This window comes from Schistocerca piceifrons, chromosome 8 (assembly GCF_021461385.2).
Source record: "Schistocerca piceifrons isolate TAMUIC-IGC-003096 chromosome 8, iqSchPice1.1, whole genome shotgun sequence".
NCBI lineage: Eukaryota > Metazoa > Arthropoda > Insecta > Orthoptera > Acrididae > Schistocerca > Schistocerca piceifrons.
The window spans coordinates 254,459,986-254,484,317 of NC_060145.1; the positions used below are offsets into that span (position 1 = coordinate 254,459,986).

General features: G+C 43.5%; 1 protein-coding gene across 6 annotated transcripts in view; it reads right to left on the bottom strand.

Moving 5' to 3' along the window:
* The window catches only part of LOC124711303 (nascent polypeptide-associated complex subunit alpha, muscle-specific form), a 421,389-nt gene that overhangs the window by 385,579 nt on the left and 11,478 nt on the right, over window positions 1-24,332 (bottom strand). The gene's annotated exons all lie outside the window — the stretch shown is intronic.

A 24,332-nucleotide genomic window follows, 5' to 3' on the forward strand; every position in this document is an offset into this window, starting at 1 on the left:
AACAGCGCTCGGCAGACGCGGACGGTGACCCATCCAAATCCTAGCCCAGCCCGATAGCGCATAACTTTGGTGATCTGACTGGAACCGGTGTTACCATTGCGGTAAGGACGTTAGTAATGAAATAATCAATTTAAAAAAAGATTCGAAAGTCTCTATTGCTTTCTCTGAACCCCTAACATACTATAAACATCGCTGTACGTTTGCTTCGGACTTCGATTTGGACTGCAACTGGGACCACTACCGCTGCATAAGACGATTTTGGTTTTGTACCCGAACTTTTCAATTCTGTGCTTCGGCAATGGACTCTAACACAGGCTCTTGGCAGGTAGCATCGGTGTAAGGACCGGTAGACAAATGGCTCTGAGCACTATGCCACTTAACGTCTGAGGTCATCAGTCGCCTAGAACTTAGAACTAATTAAACCTAACTAACCTAAGGACATCACACACATCCATGTCCGAGGCAAGATTCGAACCTGCGACCGTAGCGGTCGCTCGGCTCCAGACTGTAGCGCCTAGAACCGCACGGCCACTGCGGCCGGCACCGGTAGACCTTCGGTGGGTTAGTCCAAGAGTCCCTGCACGCTAAGGGTAGTGCTAGAGCGGCCTTACGTTTTTAGTTGTTGATCCGTATGTGTAATATGGGATATGTTCAGTCTCTGTGACTGTAAAGTCTTACTTAGACCAGAAGCGTTTAGATTTACTTCCTAACGTTCCTCCACACAGGTGTTGGATGTATATCACACTTCACTTCTCTGTACGGTATATATTACCGTTTTCAAGTTTGGTAAATCCACATTCACCTCGTGTAATTTGTTTGATCTCGCAGAATGCGATCGCATTTCCACATTTCGTGACTTGATCGCCATATTACAGCTGCGTGTCTGCGAACTGTTATCAGAAACAAATGATTAAGTCAGTACTGTTTTCGACAATATTGTATTATACATGTAGTTCAGTCCCCCATTCAGTAATTTCAATTTCACCGATGTGTTGATAAATTTTTCATCAAATAATGCATATCACCGCACAACACAAATATGAAGTTTTGAATAAATAGCTCATATCTGGTTGCTGTTGTAATCAGGGCACCAAAAGAGATGTCGCTTGCCTCATATTAAAGAGGAGATTTTCATTTTTACGTTTCCCCTGATGTACTCACAACATTTAAAATTTCTGAGTGGTTCCTTTTGAAACACCGTGGACGATTTTTTGCCTTCTACTTGTCCAAGACAAGCTAAATCTCCATTTGTAATGACATCGAAGTCAACTGAACATCAAATCACAAATTTCAATCTTCCCATGTAATATTCATCTTGCAAAATTTAGCACTTTATAACTCTGCATTTTATGAAATTATTTATGTAAAATATGTGTATTTTTTCTGCTGACCATTTTGTGATGCATAGATGCATTTGTAAAAGTTTCCAATTGTAAGTTACACAAAATAATGATTGTGATAATGCTGAGAATATGTGTATTTTTTCTGCTGACCATTTTGTGATGCATAGATGCATTTGTAAAAGTTTCCAATTGTAAGTTACACAAAATAATGATTGTGATAATGCTGAGAATACGATGCGTTGACAAGAGTCCATGTAACGGCCGGCATCAGGCCAGTCAGATAGTAGCAATGGGAGAATTATTGAGTTGTTGTGGTGATTGGGGATGTAAGAATCTGCAGTTTGTTTGACATGAAAAGGGAAGGTAATTAACGGGATATATGTGCTGGATATTTTTAAATCAAAGAATTAAAACCTAAAATTTGTATAAGAATTCAGCGAAAAACATGAAGATGCAAGCGTTGGACTTCTGCAACGAACGTTAATGATAAAGTAGGTTTATGAACTTTCATGGACACCTGCAGTACCTAAAGTATCAACACGACAGACTACCGTTTCCTACTGAAAGGTAGAATCGATCGAATGAGTGTGTTTTTAAGGCACTCCTTTCGTGGGTGAATTACCGGTCCTTAAGATTGTCCTAACTAATCTCAGCCTAGTATCTGCTTTCCCTATGCTAGGTATTTTTCGGGGGTTACTGTTTCCACTAGTTCATCGCCAATTAAATGGTACGGTCATGGATGCCTTCACTTATTTACATGCAGTGTTAACTCTCACTCCCTGTTTCATTCACCGATCCTCCGCAGGTCTTTCTGTATTTCGCTGCTTTGTTCTGGTGTTCGGCAAAAATGACTTAGGGAAAACAGCAAACCTATGTAAGAATCCAGAATTAATATTTCATTTCGAAAAGGAACGCGTTGTGTTTTAAAAAATTCCTGGCATATTAAAACTACATAGATGACCGAGATTCGAACCCGGAATCTCGCTTTTCGTGAGCAATGCCCTTACCGACAGAGCTATCCCCGCACGGAAGTCGACCCCTCTCCTCAGAGCTTTACTTGCGCTAGTATTTCTCCCACCGCTCAAACTTCACGGACGTTCTGTTGCAATCTTTCTGGACTAGCGCTCCTGGAAGAAAGGTTCCGGGTCTGGTCCCAGGTCCAGAACACAGTTTTAATCAGCCAGGAAATCTCTGCGTCAGACTGGCTGAACAAGTATTTCCGTTTTGCTCCTCCAGAACACGAATTTCGTCTCTTATGACTGCGTTCCTCGTGCGATAAATTTATCTGAGACTCATCCAAAGGTACTTGTTTATCTGCTGGCTACTTCATCAAGAACAGATTTCTGCATTCGGTTTCACTGGGCGACGCAATAGAATCACCCCTACAGCATCTCATCTCACTCGTTGGCAGCAATGAAGATTTAGAGGCGGGACGAAGATAAAACGCAGTTTTCTGAGCTCTGCAATTTGAAACGCGGCAACTATGTAAAGGCCTGTACCCCAATCGCTAAATTTGCATCACGAGCGTGGAAGTGTGCGTGTAATTCATTGTCGCACAAAATTTTCTAGAAGGTATTTATAAAAGAGCTAGCAGAGTTTTACAATACGACGCTATTCATAACAATATCAGGTCTTCAATGGTGGGTTCACTCGCCGTGAAATAGATTGTAGCCAGCACTGTAGATACGAGAGAGTCTACTGAAAAGTTATGCTTCCGAATTTTTTGTGTACAAACTCTTATAGCTTTTCAAATAAAACTAACGTTATTAACATTCTACATCTTCATTCTTCACGTCTACTTATTTGTATCCCTCTGCCACGAGAAAGTTCCTAACTGTAGTGCGTAACACGGCAGTGTGTAACGTAACTATATCGGTGAGCGAGAAACATCGTGCTTTAATTGAGTTCAGAGTTCGACGACACATGAAGAACCCTCTCTTACAGCATGACAATACCAGATCAGAACCGAGCGCTGCCACATTTGCAATATTCCGACGACTTACGTTCACTGTCATCGATCACCCACCACAGAGTCCCGACTTGGCCCCATCCGATTTTCATCTGTTTACAGCACTTTAAAAAATACTTTCCAGGATTTCAAAAAAAATGGTTCAAATGGCTCTGAGCACTATGCGACTTAACTTCTGAGGTCATCAGTCGCCTAGAACTTAGAACTAATTAAACCTAACTAACCTAAGGACATCACACACATCCATGCCCGAAGCAGGATTCGAACCTGCGACCGTAGCGGTCGCTCGGCTCCAGACTGCAGCGCCTAGAACCGCTCGGCCACAGCGGCCGGATTCCAGGATTTCAGTTTGATAATGATGAAGCGGTGCAAGCAGAGATGAGGCTGTGGCTCCGTCAACAAAGTGAAACATCCTCAATGGCGGTATCAACAAACCGATCTCTCGTTGCAAGAAATGTCCTCCTCGCCAGCATGACTATGCTGAGAAGTAAATATGTAGGCATGAAGAATAAAGATATAGAATGTTAATAACGTCTGTTTTATTTACAAATCCTTAAGAGTTTTCATAGAAAAAATTCTGAGGCATTACTTTTCAACACGCCCTCTTAGCAGACCCTGTCTGTGCGTCAGTTCCTTTTGAACCCAGCGAAAAATGTTTACAATAACATTCCAATCAGAAGATGTACGGAGCAAATATGCGCTATATCTTTACAGTGGTTAAATGCACGAATACTGAAGAAGATTCTCTCATTTTACGATATTACTGAGAAGTTCTTACAGTCTCACGTTCCTACAATTAAGTCACTGTGTGAGACGACGTATGGCATGAAAAAACATGTTCCCTTGGGAGGCAATCAACACAGTATTTCACGTGGTGCTAGCAGATGGTTCAAAATTGTTCAATTGGCTCTGAGCACTATGGGACTTAACTTCTGAGGTCTTCAGTTCCCTAGAACTTAGAACTACTTAAACCTAACAAACCCAACGACATCACACACATCCATACCCGAAGCACGATTCGAACCTCCGACCGTAGCGGTCGCGCCGTTCCAGACTGTAGCGCCTAGAACCGCTCGGCCACACCGGACGGCTGCTAGCAGATGCTTTGAAACTTCCAAAACGGATGATTTGTCTCTCATACTAAAGCGACGCGCGGAAGTATGCCCGAGGAGACATGTTTAGACCTTCGAAATCATCAACTAGTATAAAGGACAGAGAAGTTGTAGAAAAAAAAAACGCTTTTTCGCGTGCTGCACATCAAATTTCGTTTATATACCCAGATGGCGATCCTTTGGAACAGGGAATCGTCAGCAGGTGTCCTGGATTATTACACGATTTTTCGTTTTCACATACTGATTCGTAGATTTAAAATTGTTCACGTAAATATTTTACAAAAAAATGAAAAATTTCTAACAGAAAAATATCTAATTCATCACTATAAGATCAAGCAGTTTTCTCCCATGTGTAAAACCGGTTTCAAGTTGCATTTTTTCGTATAGTGTCACTGCAATTTCGTAACATAACATTAATTCAATAGCTATTTTCTGTCTCCAGTGTGTCATTTGTGATGCCATATTTCTCTTCTTTTGGTTTTTACTTGTTTTCTGTGTGTGTTTTTGTGTGTACACATTTTCTTGCTGACTACTACTATTTATACAGAGCTGTTACAAAAATTGACCTGCAAGAAACTTGATAAAGAAGTTACTTCTGATGTGTCGACAGAAGTGCCGACACAGTGTGGTTTGAGGAGACCGAAATACACGCTATAAGCTCACGCAGGATGGCGTGAGGTCTGAAACAGGATACGTAATGAATGCTATAAATAAAAGTACGTAGCTCCTGGAATACTTAACTTTAATCCATCCTTGTGGTACATAGCTCTTGACGATACAAGTGAGACTCTTTAGATAGAAGCTATGTAAGGCTAATGGCGCCTTGCTAGGTCGTAGCCATTGACTTAGCTGAAGGCTATTCTAACTATCTGCTCTGCAAATGAGCGAGGCTTCGTCAGTGTGCATCGCTAGCGAAGTAGTCCGTACAACTGGGGCGAGTGCTAGTACGTCTCTCTAGACCTGCCGTGTGGTGGCGCTCGATCTGCTATCACTGAAAGCGGCGACACGCGGGTCCGACATGTACTAATGGACCGCGGCCGATTGAAAGCTACCACCTAGCAAGTGTGGTGTCTGGCGGTGACACCACAACTTCTATTCACAACAACACTCCTCGACAATGCCATCAAACCTGCACCGAATGTTAGATAGAGACCTGTGCTCCATGTGACTTGGACTTGTTAATACCACATGTGAAGAAGTTTGAAAAAGCAGTGTTCCTACAGAAAGGAAACTCAGAGAAAGTATAAAACGGGAACATTAACTTGAAGTATCTACCTCGACTACCGTTTTAGAAAGATGTGGAAGTGCAGGTAGGCCGATGGACAATCTTCTAAGATATTAAACGCCCTATACAATACCACAACTAAAACGAAGATGCTTGCATCCGATAACCAGCAAGTACCACATGGAAATACGGTACAAACATAGTGTTAACATTTTCTGGAACAAAATGTATACAGTAAAACACAAAGAAAGAACCCTTCGCTCTACAACGAAGTGTGACTTTTTTTTACTCTTCTCATTCAATCGAACCGTGTAGCGGACTAGGAGTCTAACCCTCATCTTTGCGTTTTGTGGGTACTGCTTTTACCGACCAAGATATCCAGATAGCTCTCCGCTAGAGCGAGCCCAGAGAGGAATATAGTTAGACATGAGCAGTAATAGCAGCAGAAGGACTCACTGTAAGTGAAACCAGAACAAAATATATCATTATGTCCAACTGTAAGGCCAGCAGAACACCACAGATGCTTGAATTATCAATGTTAAGCAGCAATTAATCTGTCCTAGTTACAGCGAATTATTTCCAGAAGGATGGAGAATTTAGCAGAAATCGACCAGGGGAAGATCAGAGAAATATAGGACCATACAAGGTACTACTGACCCTATGACATATCTTAGAAGGTAGGTTGAAAAAAGGCATACCTAAGTTAATAGAATTTTTAGATATAGAGGAAGCTTTTGATAACGTTGGTTGAAAAACTCTCTCTCAAATTTCGTAGGTAGAACCGATAAAAAATAGGGAGCAAAATGTTATTTATAACCTGCACAGAACCCAGACTGCAGTTGAAAGAGTCAAAAGACGGGAAAGGGAAGCAGTGGTTGAAAATGAGGGGTGACACTAAACTTGCAGTAAACGAAATCAAACTAAAATTTGCAAAGGAATTAAAAGTCCTGGGAGAGGAAATTAAAATATATGTACTGCTGTTCTTTCTGACATTTCCGAAAGAATGGACAACACATATACAGGACGCTTCACAATACTTGTTACACACTTGTAGGGGTTATAGAGGGGAGGTTGGTTGGTTGGTCTGTGGCGGGTTCAAGGGACCAAATGTAGAGGGGACTTAGTAGATCAAGTATAACATAGGAACCCATGTCGGGAAACGGTTCAACTCCATGTTAAAAAAAAAGTACAAATTTCACTCCTATTTATTGTGATACAACAGTTATTCGATATGATAGCCACCAAGTTGGGTGCACATAGTGTACCTGTGCAGTACGTAAACTCTGTCCAACATGCGTGATGTTTGGCTAATCACTTCTGCTGCAACTGTCATCCGTGCAACCATATCTTCCACTAGACAGGAAAAAGTTCAAAGGGGTTAAATCTGGGGATCTTGGTGGCCAAGCATGTGGTCCACCTCGACCGGTCTACCTGTCCCCGAACACTATGTTCAGATGGTTTCGAACGCGAACTGCGGAATGTACCGCCGCGCCATCATGCTGGAAATACAATTCGTGCCGAACGTCCAATGGTACATCTTCCAAAGACTCCGGCAGCACTTACAGCAGGAATATCAAGTACCTGTCACCCGTCAGGTGGGGAGGAAGGATGCACGGCCCGATCGCACGACCATCGCGGATAACAGTCCAGACACTGATGCCGAAGCTGTGCTGAAATCTGTTGAAATCTTCGTGTACACGTGGCTTTAGTGTTTTCTTGATCCCAAATGTGGCGATCAAACGCGTTCCTTGCTGAAATGTGCTTCGTCGGTGAGCAAAATGCGCCTTGGAAACAGGAAAATCCACACAACGGTGTAAGAACCAAGTACAGAAATTGACACATGGCATTAAATGCACGGCGTGCACATTCTGTACGTGATATGGGTGGAGCTACTGTTCACGCAGTACTCGCCAGACAGACGAGTGAAACACATGTAAATCACATGCAATGGCTTGGGTACTAGTCGATGGGTTCTCTTCAACTTGATGACGCACTTCCTCTTCCAATACGACAGTGCGCTGCCTTCTTGGGGCACCACAGTTTCCTCTATCGCTTGTGAATTTTCTACTTTCCCGCAGGAGTTGCTCTGCTCCCCCAAATATGGAACGAGGTAGTCACACGATTTGGAAAGTATGTAGAACTTCTCTTCCGATTCAGCGAGCTTCACCTTAAATTAACGACGTATCGGTGCACTCTGATAACATGTACACAGGCTAATGTCAACTGACGCATCCTCAGGAAGCATAAAAACAAGGCAGATGGAAGCAGAGGACATCAGATGAAATTGCGTCGTCATACCATTCATGAATATGGGTAGACGTACCATAACAGGCAAATTGCGTAACAATCTAGCGCGCGACTGAGTAGCTTTCGTTTTCTTTGTAACATGAAAACGAACCGCTTTCCGACGTGGGTTCCTATGTAAAACTTGATCTACCAAGCCCCCTCTACAAGCTCTAGAAGTGTGGAGCATGAATTGTGAAATACTATGTACATAGTTAAGGCGAGAACGGCCAACGATCCTTTCAGTGCAGATGCATACAAAGCTCGAACTCTTACGGGAATGGACAAAATCCCGCGAGGATAATGGTCAAGGGCCACTACATCTGCAGAGCGTGGATAAGCTGAGAAATTGGGACGCACAGGAGGCGTGCTAGGACTGTTCGTGGAGTTGCGTTGACCCCTGTGTACGGATGGCGCAGTGGTCAGCGCATCTGCCTAATCATCAGAAGACCCAGATTCGAATCTCAATCTGGCACAGATTTTCAACTTTCCCTTTAATATGCTCACTGGCAGCTAATTTTTTTAATTCCTTTTTTTTTAAATTAAAACGTTGAGGTTTACCAATGATATTGTAATTCCGTCAGAGACAGCAAAGGACCTGGAAGAATATTTAAACGGTTAGTATCTTGAAAAGGGGCGCCGGCCGGAGTGGCCGAGCAGTTCTAGGCACTGCAGTCTGGAACCGCGTGACGGCTACGGTCGCAGGTTCGAATCCTGCCTCGGGCAGGTGTGATGTCCTTAGGTTATTAGGTTTAAGTAGTTCTAAGTTCTAGGGGACTGATGACCTCAGAAGTTAAGTCCCATAGTACTCAGAGCCATTTGATCCATTTTTTGAAACAAGGACAATGGAATGTAGTTCAATTAAATCAGGCGATGTTCAAGGAATTAGTTTAGAAATGAAACACTAAAAGTAGTAGGTAAGTTTTGTCATTAACTGATGATGGTCGGAGCTGAGAGGGTATACAATTCAGAGTGGCAGTACCATAAAAGCACTTCTGAAAAGCAGGGTACCGAATAAAAATTTAAATTTTAGGAAGTCCTTTCTGAAGCTTTTGACTGAAATGTAGCCTTGTACAGTAGTGAAAAGTGGTCGAAAAACAATTCAGACAAGAAGAGTATAGGAGCTTTTGATATTTGGTGCTACAGGACCCTGCTGCAGTTTAGACAGGTAGATCGGTTAACTAGTGAGGAGATACTCAATGTAACTGAGGAAAATATAAATTTGCGGAATTTGACTAAAAGAAGGGCTCGCTTGATTGCACACATCCTGAGGTCTCAAGGAATCGTGAATTTGGTAACGGCGGGAATTCTTTTATTGGCATGTGGGGTAAAAATAGAGTCCTGAGTACAGTAAGTAAGTTGAAGCGGATGTAGCTTGCAGTAGTTATGCAGAGATGAAGAGGCTTGAACAGGATGAAGCTGATGCTGAGAGCTGCATCAAACCAGTTTTTGGACTGAAAACGAAGACAATAATGTCATTGACAATGTATTAGAAAAATTATACACGCAGGGAATGAGCCCAATTTGCTTACTCTATGGTTCAAGAGTAACAAAGTTAAGAATGTACTTTCCTTTGTACGAGCAATGGTTACATACATATTAGAAGAGTGGGCGATGACAAAAGCGGATGTAAACAACCTAAGAGAATTTTTCACGAACAATTCTGCAAAATAACTATACTCCTGTGAGAGAAGCAGAGAGGCCTTTCAAGGTCTGTACTGCCAAAAACGAAGGAGGAAAGATAGTCATCAACCTGGAAAATGGTCTGACCATCAAAGTTCTTTTAGAGGCCCTTGTCTTCTTCCTGACTGTGACCTGCTGTGCCCACGCAGTTATGTAGTAACCCACACAACAAGTACGAGGGTAATCCCAAAAGTAAGGTCTCCTATTTTTTTATAAGTACATAGACCTGTTTATTTCTACAATAGTTTACATCAGTTTACAGCTTGAATATTTGGCTATTTTTCGACATAATCACCATTTCTGTCGACGCATTTTTGTAGGCGCTGTGGCAGTTTTTGTATGCCCATATCATACCAGCTCGCCGCCATGCTGTTCAGAAAGTTATGAACCTCTTCTTTCACCTCGCCGTCGGAGCTGAATCGCTGGGTCCACAATTAACGCTGACAGGTACTGTGAGACTCTGAAAAAACTCAAACGGGCAATTCAGAACCGCAGAAGAGGAATGTTGAGCAAGGGCGTACACATTCTCCATGACAATGCTCGCCCACACATCGCAACAGTTTCAGTGGAATATAATCACCCACCCACCCTATAGTCCTGACTTTGCACCCAGTGACTATCACCTCTTCCCTAGGTTAAACGAACATTTGGCCGAAAAGCGATTCAGCTCCGACGACGAGGTGACAGAAGAGGTTCATAACTTTCTGAACAGCATGGCGGCGATCTGGTATCACATTGGCGCTAAAAACTGTCACAGCGTCTACAAAAACGCATCGACAGAAATGGTGATTATGTCGAAAAATAGCTGAATGTTCAAGCTGTAAACTGATGTAAACCATTGTAGAAATAAACAGGTCTATGTACTTATAAAAAAATAGGAGGCATTACTTCTGGGATTACCCTCTTACTTCGATCTACTTTGGGTCCGTCACACAATCAGAGGACTTTCAGGTTCTGGATGCCAAAAAAGGCTTACATTTACTCTAAAATGACATTAAGGCATTAGTAATTCGTGAACTATGACAGACTTGTAAGAAATGACATTTCCGCCGAGTTACAATTGTCCAAACGTCTACTAGCGAATGCGATATTAAGTGCAGAAACTATGTATGTGAAATCATTATCCAGATTCGTTCCAAGAGACTTCCTTGTGACGGCTAGTGCAAAGTGCGCGGCGGTGCTTTAACCTTGCGCGGTTTAAATTTACACGCGCACCGCGGCCAAGGCGCTGTGCGAGCGGAGCCGCAGTTTTAGCACAAGACCCAGCCGCTGTAGCTGCAGCGGGCAGCGGGCAGCGGGCAGCGGGCAGCAGCAGCCTCGGCCGAGGGCGCCACTGGGCCACTGGGCCACGCAACACGCCCGCCTCATCTCCGACGCCGAATCTCCCTTAGCTCGTAGATGACCCACGACCTCGCTATACTGAAACCAACTTCTTGGTCAGCTGACTGGTGGTGCAGGTCTAACTGTGGTGTATTGAATAAACATTTTCTCTATTGTGGTAAGAGTTTTGTAGTCTAATGACGAAGTATTGCGCAATATTTAGCTGCATCCATAAACTGCAGAGGAAGTAATATTGCGTTGCACTGATAAGGGCGAACAAAATTCGAAAAATTTGCGAAGACCTTTTGGGTATCAAGTCCTTGACATTTAGCCCGAAACGTAGGAGTGATTTCATTACTGAGCAAATGCGAGTGGTTTCCTGTCTGAGGTAGTTATTGGTGTATAAATATTATTAAAGTAATGAAAACGGCCATAACGCTGAGTTATTCATAAGTACCTGTTGAGTCTCTGAAGACGACTGTGCAAAAACTACACTACTGGCCATTAAAATAGCTACACAAAGAAGAAATGCAGATGATAAACGGGTACTCATTGGACAAATATATTATACTAGAACTGACATGTGATTACATTTTCACGCAATTTGGGTGCATAGATCCTGAGAAATCAGTACCCAAAACAACCACCTCTGGCCGTAATAACGGCCTTGATATGCTTGAGCATTGAGTCAAACAGAGCTTGGATGGCGTGTACAGGTACAGATGCCCATGCAGCTTCAACACGATACCACAGTTCATCAAGAGTAGTGACTGGCGTATTGTGACGAGCCAGTTGCTCGGCCACCATTGACCAGACGTTTTCAATTGGTGAGAGATCTGGAGAATGTGCTGGCCAGGGCAACAGTTGAACATTTTCTGTATCCAGAAAGGCCCGTACAGGACCTGCAACACGCGGTCGTGCATTATCCTGCTGAAATGCAGGGTTTCGCAGGGATCGAATGAAGGGTAGAGCCACGGGTCGTAACACATCTGAAATGTAACGTCCACTGTTCAAAGTGCCGTCAATGCGGACAAGAGGTGACCGAGACGTGTAGCCAATGGCACCCCATACCATCGCGCCGTGTGATACGCCAGTATGGCGATGAGGAATACACGCTTCCAATGTGCGTTCACCGCGATGTTGCCAAACACGGATGCGACCATCATGATGCTGAAAACAGAACCTGGATTCATCCGAAAAAATGATGTTTTGCCATTCGTGCACCCAGGTTCGTCGTCGAGTACACCATCGCAGGCGCTCCTGTCTGTGATGCAGCGTCAAAGGTAAGCGCAGCCATGGTCTCCGAGGTGATAGTCTATGCTGCTGCAAACGTCGTCGAACTGTTCGTGCAGATGGTTGTTGTCTTGCAAACGTCCCCATCTGTTGACTCAGGGATCGAGACGTGGCTGCACGATCCGTTACAGCCACAGGGATAAGATGCCTGTCATCTCGACTGCTAGTGATACGAGGCCGTTGAGATCCAGCACGGTATTCCTTATTACCCTCCTGAACCCACCGATTCCATATTCTGCTAACAGTCATTGGATCTCGACCAACGCGAGCAGCAATGTCGTGATACGATAAACCGCAATCGCGATAGGCTACAATCCGACCTTTATCAAAGTCTGAAACGTGATGGTACGCATTTCTCCTCCTTACACGAGACATCACAACAACGTTTCACCAGGCAACCCCGGTCAACTGCTGTTTGTGTGTGAGAAATCGGTTGGAAACTTTCCTCATGTCAGCGCGTTGTAGGTGTAGCCACCTGTGCCAACGTTCTGTGAATGCTCTGAAAAGCTAATCATTTGCATATCACAGCATTTTCTTCCTGTCGGTTAAATTTCAGGTCTGTAGCACGTCATCTTCGTGGTGTAGCAATTTTAATGGCCAATAGTGTACAAGACATACAGAAAACAGACGTAAACATGGAGGTGACAAAACTCATTGGATAGCGATATGCACATATACAGATGGCGGTGTATCGCGCACAAAAGGTGTACTGGCGAAGCTATCATTTGTACTCTGTTGATTCACGTGAAAAGGATTCCGCTGTGATTATGGCAGCACAAAGGGAATTAAGAGACTTTGCACATGGAAATGATAGTTGGAGCTATATTCCGAGATCCACAGTGTCAAGAGTGTGTCGAGGATACCAAATTTCAGGCATTGTGTCTCACCAGGGACAACGCAGTGGCCGGCGGACTTCACGTAACGACCGAGAGCAACAGCGTTTTCGCGAAAGAACCGCAGATTTCAATTTGGGACGTACTCGAACCTATCCGTTAGGGCAGTGCGGTGAAATTTGGCGTTAATGGGCTATGGCAGCAGACTACCAACGCGAGTGCCTTTGCTAACAGCACGACATCGCCTGCAGCGCGTCTCCTGGGATAGTGACCATATCACTTGGACCCTAGAGAATTAGAAAACAGTGCCATCGTCAGATGAGTCCCGATTTCAGTTGGTAAGAGCTGGCGGTAGGGTTTGAGTGTGGCACAGATCCCACGAAGCTGTGGACGCGAGTTGTCAACAACTGTGTGATGGCTCCAAAGTTGAGTGGACTGTGTTTACATGGAGTGGATTGGGTCCCATATTCCAAATGAATCGATGATTGGCTGTAAATGGTTGTGTCCTGATACCTGGAGACCATTTTCAACCGTTCATGGACCGAAACGACGATGTCACGTCACCGGGACACAATTGTTCGCGATTGGCTTGACGAACATTCTGAAGAATTCGAGCGAGTGTTTTTGTCACTCAGATCACCCGACATGAATCGCATCGAACATTCGCGGGGAATAATCGAGAGGTCAGTTCGTGCAGAAAATCCTGTACCAGTAACACTTGCGTAATTATGGACGCCTATAGAGGCAGCATTGCTTAATATTTATGAGTGGGACTTTCCAACGACTTGCTGAGTCCGTACCACATCGAGTGGCTGCACTAGGCCGGTCAAAAGGAGAGTCGACACGATATTAGGAGGTATGGCTCTAAGCACTATTGGACTGAACATCTGAGGTCATCAGTCGCCTAGACGTAGAACTACTTAAACCTAACTAACCTAAGGCCATCACACACATCCATGCCCGAGGCAGGATTCGAACCTGCGACCGTAGCAGCAGTGGGGTTCAGGACTGAAGCGCCTAGAACCGCTCGGCCACAGCGGCCGGCTATTAGGAGGTATCCTGTGACTTTTATCACCTCAGTGTATCAGTGATTAGGTCATCTCTCCAATTTCCGATTTGTAATACGAGACGTGGTGATGTTGCAGAGCGCACAACTACGAAGCTGGAATGTCAGAACAAGTAGACATAACATCGGCTCGTACTGTCAAGCTTGCTGGTAGGTAACTCAGTGAACAGATTTTGAAAGCAGGCTGCTGTTTTCGCGCAGCAGCGACTTCAGTAAATTGCACGCGTTTACTGTTTGGCCCGTTTTTGCCCATACTGGGCACCTGTAATGTGATTCAAAACTTCGAGAGGTGCTCTTCCACTAATGTGTGTGTTTTCTGTATGTATTGTGGTTCCCGAACAATCGTCATCTGAAAACTCTGTACCGTAAAGATATGAGCGCAAATATATGAAATATTAACTGCACTGTTTTGGTTTTTCTGATCGTAGAGCCTCAGTAGCCGAGGAGGAAGCAGCGCTACCAGTAGCAATTGTTACAGAGCGTAGAGTTTAGTGTTTTCTCACGAGCTTCTGTCAGAAAGTGAATAAACTCTATGAATTCGATTGTCCTGATTAATATCATCACATCATACGAAACATTTCTGGTCCGTGTCAGCGGAGAGACACTTCCACAATGCACACCATTTCCTTTTTTTTTTTTTTTTTTTTTTACAAAGTTATTGGGAAATGACACAACCAAGCACCACGTATTCCCAAAATAATCTAACCGTCTGGACGTATTGGTGTCTAGAGAATATTCTCAGTTTATTCACATGATATGACAGGAAATCCATATCACCAACGAACGCGAAGTATAAAAAAAAAAAAAAAAAAATTACAAGAGATGTATATGTCAGCTGCTGTCATCAGTCCACGATCGGCATATGGCTGATGACTAAGACATTGTTGTTCAGATGTTCACCCAGATCTTCTGACCATAATTTGCAGCTCCCAATATAACATTTCATGTAGAACGGTTACAGCGAATGTCTCTAATGAACTAAGTTCAATGGTGGTATTACATTTACCGTCTGGACAGACCACTTGTCATTGCACTCTGTTACTTCTTGAAGATAATACACTACAAGCAGCGACGACAATGGAAATATGCTTTGCTGGCTATTGCCAAAGATCGTGTCAATCTAAAAACGTAGATGACACTGCACAGAAATAATTATACCTGACACCTGGTTGATAAAAATATCTGGCTGCTAATAGTACCCCCAAGGTCCCAAGTGATGGTGTTTATTCGCAAATATGCACAGCAACTAGCTCCGAGGTAACAGTACAGTACGATAACGATTTCACTAATCATGGGATACATCTACAGTCAATGGCTGAACTGGTAGAGCCATATCAGTTATCTTCTTCCGAAGTTAAAATAAGGTGAACATCTTGCCGAAATCCAGTGAAGAGCGGCCTGTTTTGTAGCGGAATCGTTTAGCTGGAGCGAGGGCATTACGAAGGGGCTCAAGGAACTCCAGTGACAGACGCTAAAAGAGAGGCGACGCGCATCACGGAGAGGTTACTACTGAAATTTCAAGAGGCTATGTTCCGGAAAGAGTTGGACAACATATTATTTCCTCTGACATTCGTGTCGCGAAATGAGCACAACTAGAAAATTCGAAACATCAGAGCTAATACGGGTGCTTACCGACAATCATTGTTCCCACGTGCCATTCTCGAATGAAAAAGTGAAGCGGGGATCAGTTACTGGTGTCATAAATACCCTCCCCCACACACCGTCAAGTGACACGGGGAATATAGATGAAGATGTAGAATGCTCAGCCCTTAATATTCGTCGGAGGGGTCTGACTTGCATTACGCTGCTATCTTGTACCACAGTGGCATAAAGTCCGTATTTTCCAAATTTGACAAAATACATTACTGCTCTGAACGATGCCTACGGCACCAATCAGCACAAGCTTTCTAAACTCGCGGAAAGCCTTTCCATGTTTAGTGCACAAATTTGTATTGCGCAGAGTCCGAAATCTGGATCCCCACTTATTAAAAAAAATCGTCTGACGTACAGGAACTTCTACGGACCAGTCATGTTTCTACGCTCCAACAACAGGTTCATTGGCAAATAGTAACCGTTGCTTAATAGGAATGCTTCATTACTAACCCAACAAGCACTTCGAATTATTTCTTTATTTACTTTTGCAAGCTTCGAACAACATTCTTTTGCCTTCCAAACCTGAAATACCAAACACATTGGTGTGCAAAACCTTAGGACGAAAGTAACTTTCACATGATGTATCAGTGTCAAGTATGTAACTTAAATCATACATAGAAAGATCTTCTGTAGTATAGTTCATAAGGTAAGCGAAAGAAATCCCCAATGAGAGGAAGAGAAATGGCATTTTTATTCAAAGACAAGAATTACACTAAAGTCTCCGCGGTTCATGATGGTCCCTTGGAAATTACAAACGTTGGGTGTCTTATCACCAAGGACGGCAATGCATATCCTGCTACATGCTCCCATCTACATATACATCTACATGGTTACTCTGCCAGGCACACTTAAGTGCCTGACAGAGGGTTCATCAAACCATTTTCATTCTACTTCGCTACCACTCCACTCTCGAATGGCGTGTGGGAAAAAGGAACACCTAAATCTTTCCGTTCGAGCTCTGAATTCTCTTATTTTATTATGATGATCATTTCTCTCTACTTAGGTGGGTGTCAACAAAATATTTTCGCATTCGGAAGACAAAGTTGGTGATAGAAATTTCGTAAATAGATCTCGCCGCAAAGAAAACTGCCTTTGTACATCAATCCTGCCTGGTAAGGATCCCACAACCCGCAGCAATATTTCAGCAGAGGACGGACAAGCGTAATGTAGGCTGTCTCTCTCGTGGGTTTGTCGCATCTTCTAAAGTGTTCTGCCAACAAAGCGCTGTCTTTGTTTCGCCTTCCCCACAATATTATCTGTGTGGTCTTTCCAATTTAAGTTGCTCGTAATTGTAATTCCTAGGTATTTAGTCGAATTGACAGCCCGTAGATTTGTGCGATTTATCATATACCCAAAATTTATCGGATTTCTTTCAGTACCCATGTGGATGACCTCGCGCTTTTCTTTGTTTAGTGCCAATTGCCACTATTCGCACCATACAGAAATTCTCTCTAGATCATTTTGTAATTGGAATTAATCATCTGATGATTTTACTAGACGGTAAATTACAGCGTCGTCTGCAAACAATCTAAGGGGGCTGCTCAGATTATCACCTAAATGGTTCAAATGGCTCTGAGCACTATGCGACTTAACTTCTGTGGTCATCAGTCCCCTAGAACTTAGAACTACTTAAACCTAACTAACCTAAGGACAACACACACATCCATGCCCGAGGCAGGATTCGAACCTGCGACCGTAGCGGTCGCGCGGTTCCAGACTGTAGCGCCAGAACCGCTCGGCCACCAGCGGCCGGCATTATCACCTAGATCAGTTATGTAAATCAGGAACAGCAGAGGGCCTATGACACTACCTTGCGGAACGCCAGATATCACTTCTGTTCTACTCGATGATTTACCGTCTGTCACTACGAACTGTGACCTCTCTGAGAGGAAATCACGAATCCAGTCACACAACTGAGACGATACTCCATATGCACGCAATTTGATTAATAGTCGCTTGTGAGGAACGGTATCAAAAGCCTTCTGGAAATATAGGTATATGGAATCGATCTTAGACCCCTTGTCAACAGCACTCATTACTTCATGGGAATAAAGTGTTGCACAAGAGCGACATCTTCTGAATCGGTGTTGGTTATGTATCAATAAGTCATTTCCTTCAAGGTAATTCATAATGTTCGAGTACAGTATGTGCTCCAAAATCCTACTGCAAATTGAGGTCAGTGATATGGGTCTGTAATTCAATGGGTTACTCCTATTAACTTTCTTGAATATTGGTGTGACCTGTGGTACTTTCCAGTCCTTAGGAACAGACCTTTCGTCAAGTGAGGGGTTGTATATGATTGTTAAGAAAGGCGCTATTGTGTCTGCATGCTCTGAATGAAACCTGATTGGTATACCATCTGGACCGGAAGACCTGCCTTTCTTAAGTGACTTGAGTTGTTTCGCAACACCTAAGATATCTACTTTTATGTCACTCATGGTAACAGCTGTTCTGGTTTCGAATTCTGGAATATTTACTTCTTCTTCTTTCGTGAAGGAATTACGGAAAACTGTATTTAGTGACTACGCTTTAGTGGCACCATCGTCTGTAACATTTCCATCGCTATCGCGCAGTGACGGTATTGACTGTTTTTTGCCACTGGTGTGGTTTACATACAACCAGAATCTCTTTGGTTTCACTACCATATTTTGAGACAATGTTTCATTGTGGACAGTATTAAAAGCATCTCGCATTGACGTCCGCACAAAATTTCGAGCTTCCGTGAAACTTAGCCAGTCTTGGGGATTTTGCGTTCTTCTGAATTTGGCATACTTTTTTTCGTTGATTCTGCAACAGTGTTCTGACGTGTTTTGTGTACCATGGTGGATCAGTCCCGTCTCTTATTAACTTATGCGGTATGAATCTATCTATTGCTGTCGATACTGTATCTTTGAATTTGAGCCATATCGGGTGTACACTTATATAATTAGCTTGGAAGGAATGGAGACTCTCTCTTAGGAAGGCATCAAGCGAATTTTTATCTGCTGTTTTAAATAGATATATTTTGCGTTTATTTTTAGTGGTTTTGGTTGATATGGTTTTGAACCTCGCTACAATGACTTTGTGTTCACTAATCCGTGTATCCGTCATGAAGCTCTCTATTCGATCAGAATTATTTGTGGCTAAGAGGTCAAATGTGTTTTCGCAACCGCCGGACGTGGTGGCCGAGCGGTTCTAGGCGCTACAGTCTGGAACCGCGCGACCGCTACGGCCGCAGATTCGAATCCTGCCTCGGGCATGGATGTATGTGATGTCCTTAGGTTAGTTAGGTTTAAGTAGTTCTAAGTTCTAGCGGACTGATGACCTCAGAAGTTAAGTTCCATAGTGCTCAGAGCCATTTGAACCAGTTGTTTTCGCAACCATTTACAATTCGTGTGGGCTCATGAACTAATTGTTCAAAGTAATTCTCAGAGAAAGCATTTAGTACAATTTCGGAAGATGTTTTCTGTCTACCACAGGCTTTGTATTTTCGCCAACAAATCGAGGGTAGATTGAAGTCTCCACCAATTATAAATGTATGAGTGGGGCACTTATTTGTAATGAGATTCAAGGTTGGTAAGGAGTCACTGTGGCAGAGTGACCCATTCCTTCACCAGCGCGGGCGACAGCTGATTGATGGTCGTTGGCGCATGTGGACGTCTCCCCAGCGCAGCCACACATGCTCGATGGGATTTAAGCACCGGGTGGGGGAGGACAAGCCAATCCATTCGCTGAATATATTTTCGTGCCAAGACTTCCCCCAGCTGCGCTGTTCAATGCGGACGCGCACTGTCATCCACAAAACCGAAGTCGGGGCCGAATGCGACGCAGGAAAGAGGCACGTGGGAGGGGAGTGGACAAAGCTGGAGGTACTGTTAAATGCTGAGAGGCGGGAGCACTAATGCACCGAATCACATTGTCGAGCATGGTCGGTTTGGTGGTCTGGGTGTTATGGTGTGTGTGTGTGTGTGTGTGTGTGTGTGTGTGTGTGTGTGTGTGGAGGGGGGGGGGGCACACTGACCTCCGAAGTTCTGAACACGATGCACTCACCGATCAACGTTTTTGGGACACTATACTCCTTCCCCATTTGCGTCTTTTCAGGGATGTATTCGACCCAGCCTCCATTTTTATGGATGACAGTGCGTGACCGGATCGAACAGCGCAGGTGGTGGAGCTCGTGGAACGAAAGGATAGTCAGAAAATGGAGTCGGCTGCCCGCACCCTTGACTTAAAATTTCTTCGAGGACGAGTGGGACGTGTTGGGGAGACACATGTACATGCACCAACGACCAACCAGCAGTTATCAACCGCGCTGTTGGAGAAATGGAACGTCCTACCACAAGGGCCCTTACCAACCTTGGGGGTCAGCGTGGGAGCACGTTGCACAGCACGCATTCCGATCGTGGTGATCACGCACCCTATTAAGAATCACGTCCCGACGTGTCTAATGTCGAGGGGACCATCGTGAATAGCAGTGGCTTCAGTGTATTATGGTGTGTCTTTGAATAAAAGTGTCATTGAGTATTCCCTCCAGTTACCTTCCGTACTGTACTGCAGTAGTTCTTTCTATGTATGGTCTAAGTTTCATCGAGCTATGTGACTTGGCAGAGACACATCATGCGATACTTACTTCCGTCTTTAAGTTTTGCTCACCACGGTATTAACACGACATACTCGACAACCTGATAAATGCGGTAGTCAGGCGCGATACATATATTTCATCAATCATACACGGGTAGTGATTTCTTCAGTCCTGGTCTCCAACGGTCACAGTGCGTCACTCAAGATACGCCAGTGTTCATGGCAGTAACAGTGGTCATCATGCCATCTCCCCAGATCATAAGTCCGCTGGGACTGAAAAAGATCTTGAGTATATCTAATTCGTTAAGTGTGCTGTTGACTCTTCGCTATCTAGCAATTCAAAGGCACAAATACGTTCGTCTCATGAACGTAGTCTACTGCGTCATGGACTTTCGGTGAATTTTCTCTGGGTATCGATTCATCAAGGTATCAAAAAATTCTACATAGCAAACTCAAGTCTTGTCGCATTAATGGCATCCCACCTGCGTGGTGGTAATGTGCCTACATAACAAAAAGTAGACGGTATCCTTCACAGACTGTACCTCAGGCATGAAAATAATCTCGGCATGTGGAATGGAGTGATACAAGGCTCAATACTAGGGACGCTCTTCTTTCTAACCTACATAAATGATATTTCGATTATTTTAAATGACACTTCTTTAACTATAATGTTTGCTAATGACGAAAGCAAACTAACTACGGGGCAAAAGTCACCCCTAGCAGTCAAAGCTCAGGTGATAGCTAAACAGGCTTACAAGTGATTTACAGCTGCCAATTTAACTCTTAACCTCACAAAGACTCATATAACGCAATTCAAAACAAGCAATAATGACTTTTTAGTATCAGAGGTAGACATTAACGGCCATACACTGAATGAAGCACAATTGAGAGCATCTGGATAATAAGTTAAAACTGACTCTATACATGGATAAACTAATCAAAAGGATCCGTCCTTACAAGCGTTTCCCACTGGGTTGACCTAAAGACAAGAGGTTTTGTTTATTTTGCATATGTTCACTCCCTGTTGTCGTGTGCAGTTATCGTCTGGGGCAGAGCACCTAAAATAAATACAGTTTTTATGCAGCAGAAACGAGCAGTAAGAATATTGTGTAACGTAGACAACAATGCATCTTGCAGAAGCCTTTTTGAGGGTCTTGGAATTCTTACATTCACTTCTGAATACATTTACTCCCCGAGGGGTTTGTTGCGGACAGTAAAAATCAGTTTCAACTGATCTGTTACATACACAGACACAATAACTTCCATGCAGTTATGTCCAGGGTTCAGAATGGGGTTGTGTACTCTGGTGGTAATATATTCAGTAAGCTCCCATTTAACATACAGCACGAAAATGCCAATCCCTAGCAATCTAAAAGAAAATTAAAAACACACCTCAATAGCTACACTTTCAACGAATTAATCGAATATCTAGATACAGGGATTGAGTATTTCTGGTTATTACATGGAAAGTAGCAGTGCTTGTGTAAACCAATATGCCAAGTAATAAAAGCACTATAAATAGGACACAGTACAAATAGACGTTAAATATTTTCCTTGAGAAATTGTAATCAAATAAATGTTAAGATTCTAATAGCAGGGTGTTCCAGAAGGAATGGTCAATATTCAGGGATATGACAGGACGATCATTCGAAGCAAAAAGGTCTACAAAACATGAATTCTAAAAATGCATACCTTCGGTTCTTTGAAACAAATTTCTTCTACCATAAGGTCTTTGCTTTCCATGTTCTGGGAGGAGTTAATATGAACCAAAACAAGAATAAAATCGTCTAATAAGCAAGGGCTGCAAAATTCATATCTTAAGAGCTACGAGAGCTCCTTCCGTAGAAGAGATCATAGCTGTCAAGGTATGCGTTGTAGGTCCCATATTTATTAGACTGCCATTTCTCTGAATATTGACTATTCCTCCTGGAACATGCAGTATAATAAAACTGAGAAGCCACCGGATTTTCTTAGTGGAGACTTACTTGCTAATGTAATCGATTAAATTTTGATGGAATGAGCGTGCATAGCATTAAGCAGTATAATGATACTTCATTGGTAACACAGCTTAACCGGATATGTTATCTTTAATACCGAGCGAGGAGGCGCAGTAGCTAGCACACTGGATTCGCATTCTGGAGAGTGACGGTTCAATCCGGCGTCCGGCCATCCTGATTTAGGTTTTCCGTGATTTCCCTAAATCACTCCAGGCAAATTCCCGGATGGTTCCTTTGAAAGGGCACGGCCGACTTCCTTCCCCGTCCTTCCCTAATCCGATGAGACCGATGACCTCGCTGTCTGGTCTCCTTCCACAAACAACTCAACCCCCCTCTTACTATAATGTAGATCTTGACTTGGTCTACGCAACGTGATGTAAGAATGAATGAATGAATTAATCTATGAAAATCAGTTCGTGGACCTCACCACAAATGCAACGACGCACAATGTACTCTTGCTTATTTCCAACTGCAGTGCATCCAACCTCGCCCGTTAACTTAAAGCGAGCAGCTTATAACGTGTGGAATGAAGAATGAGAAGAAGATGGCAGTAAGACCGCCAGTACTATAATCTTTTAGTTTACGCCCTCTTCCGTAAGATCATGGTTGATATTATGAATATGTGGTAGACGGCACCGAACGTCCACCTCAAGGATGCACTTTCGTCACGGAAGTTCCTCCAGTTCTCCACACTTGTTCGCGTGACTGAAAATCAGCAAGTGACAACACCATTTTCAGTTTACAGAGAACCATCAGGGACTGTTTAAAAAAAATTCTTGCTAGTGTACGAGCAATTCATAAACTTCATAAGACAACGCGAGTGGTGTGAAACGTCGTTCATTTTCCATGACTCGATCAAACGATCTCTTGTTATGCATGACTGCCTCAGCAACTTTCTGGTCAAGATTAAATTCGTAAGAAACAAGAAAAAATAAGGATCAAAGTCATGTTATCATACAACTGATCCTTTTATATTTGCTTCTGTTCTGTCATTCCCAATCTCTGACTATTTGACAAAGAGAAAACCAAAGAGATAGAAGCAACAACGGTGGAAAATCTTTAACAACAAAGTATATTACAACAAGGCATGCATCTCTTTATAATTCTGTTCTCGGTGCTGTCATTCCTTGTACCATTAAAAAATCTTGGAGTTTTTGTTCTTGGGATCTGACTCAAACATTTAGAGATCTCTCAGAATTCAATTATTTGCATCGCCACCATAGCTGCCTCAAAGCCGTATGTTTGCAACAGGTGGTGGAATCAGTCTGATATTCTGCAGCGTGCGCCTTTCCCCGTAAATGACAGCTGCTGAAAGCTGCTGTTAGCGGGTTCACGCTGAGTGTTGGCATAAAAACCGCGCTGTTATCCTTTTTCTGGGGCGAGGGTTCCCTTTCTTTGGCCGCTCTGGCATGCCTTTCTCCTCCCACGTGGATGAATCACGGGCACTTCGATTAAGCCGACCTGTTTCCCCGTAGCTGCACCGTGCCAACTCCAAAATAAAGGGCCCCCTCAAGCGGCGGATAACATAGGTCTTGTTCCTGGGTGTGCGTTATGACTTGAGGTTGCGAACGTGGCTATCAGACACCATTTGTGCGTATGTGTACATTTTTGCGATCAATCATCCTCTAATTCACACACACACACACACACACACACACACACACACACACACACACAGAGAGAGAGAGAGAGAGAGAGAGAGAGAGAGACTCGCACACACATTTCAAAAAGTCCAGTTAGAAGCTACCAAACGAATAAAACAGTCAACCACCAATACTATGTGGACCTTCCGTAGTTTCCCGTTCTTGGTAGCACTTACTATAATAAAGCTTCGAAAGAAAATTATCGGCCACACTACTTACTGCTAGTGATCAAATCAATAAGAATTAATCTATAATCTACAACTGACTGTGTTCTTGTTGTGGTCTTCAGTCAAGAGATTGGTTTGATGCAGCTCTCCGTGCCACCCTATCCTGTGCAGGCCCCTTCATCTTC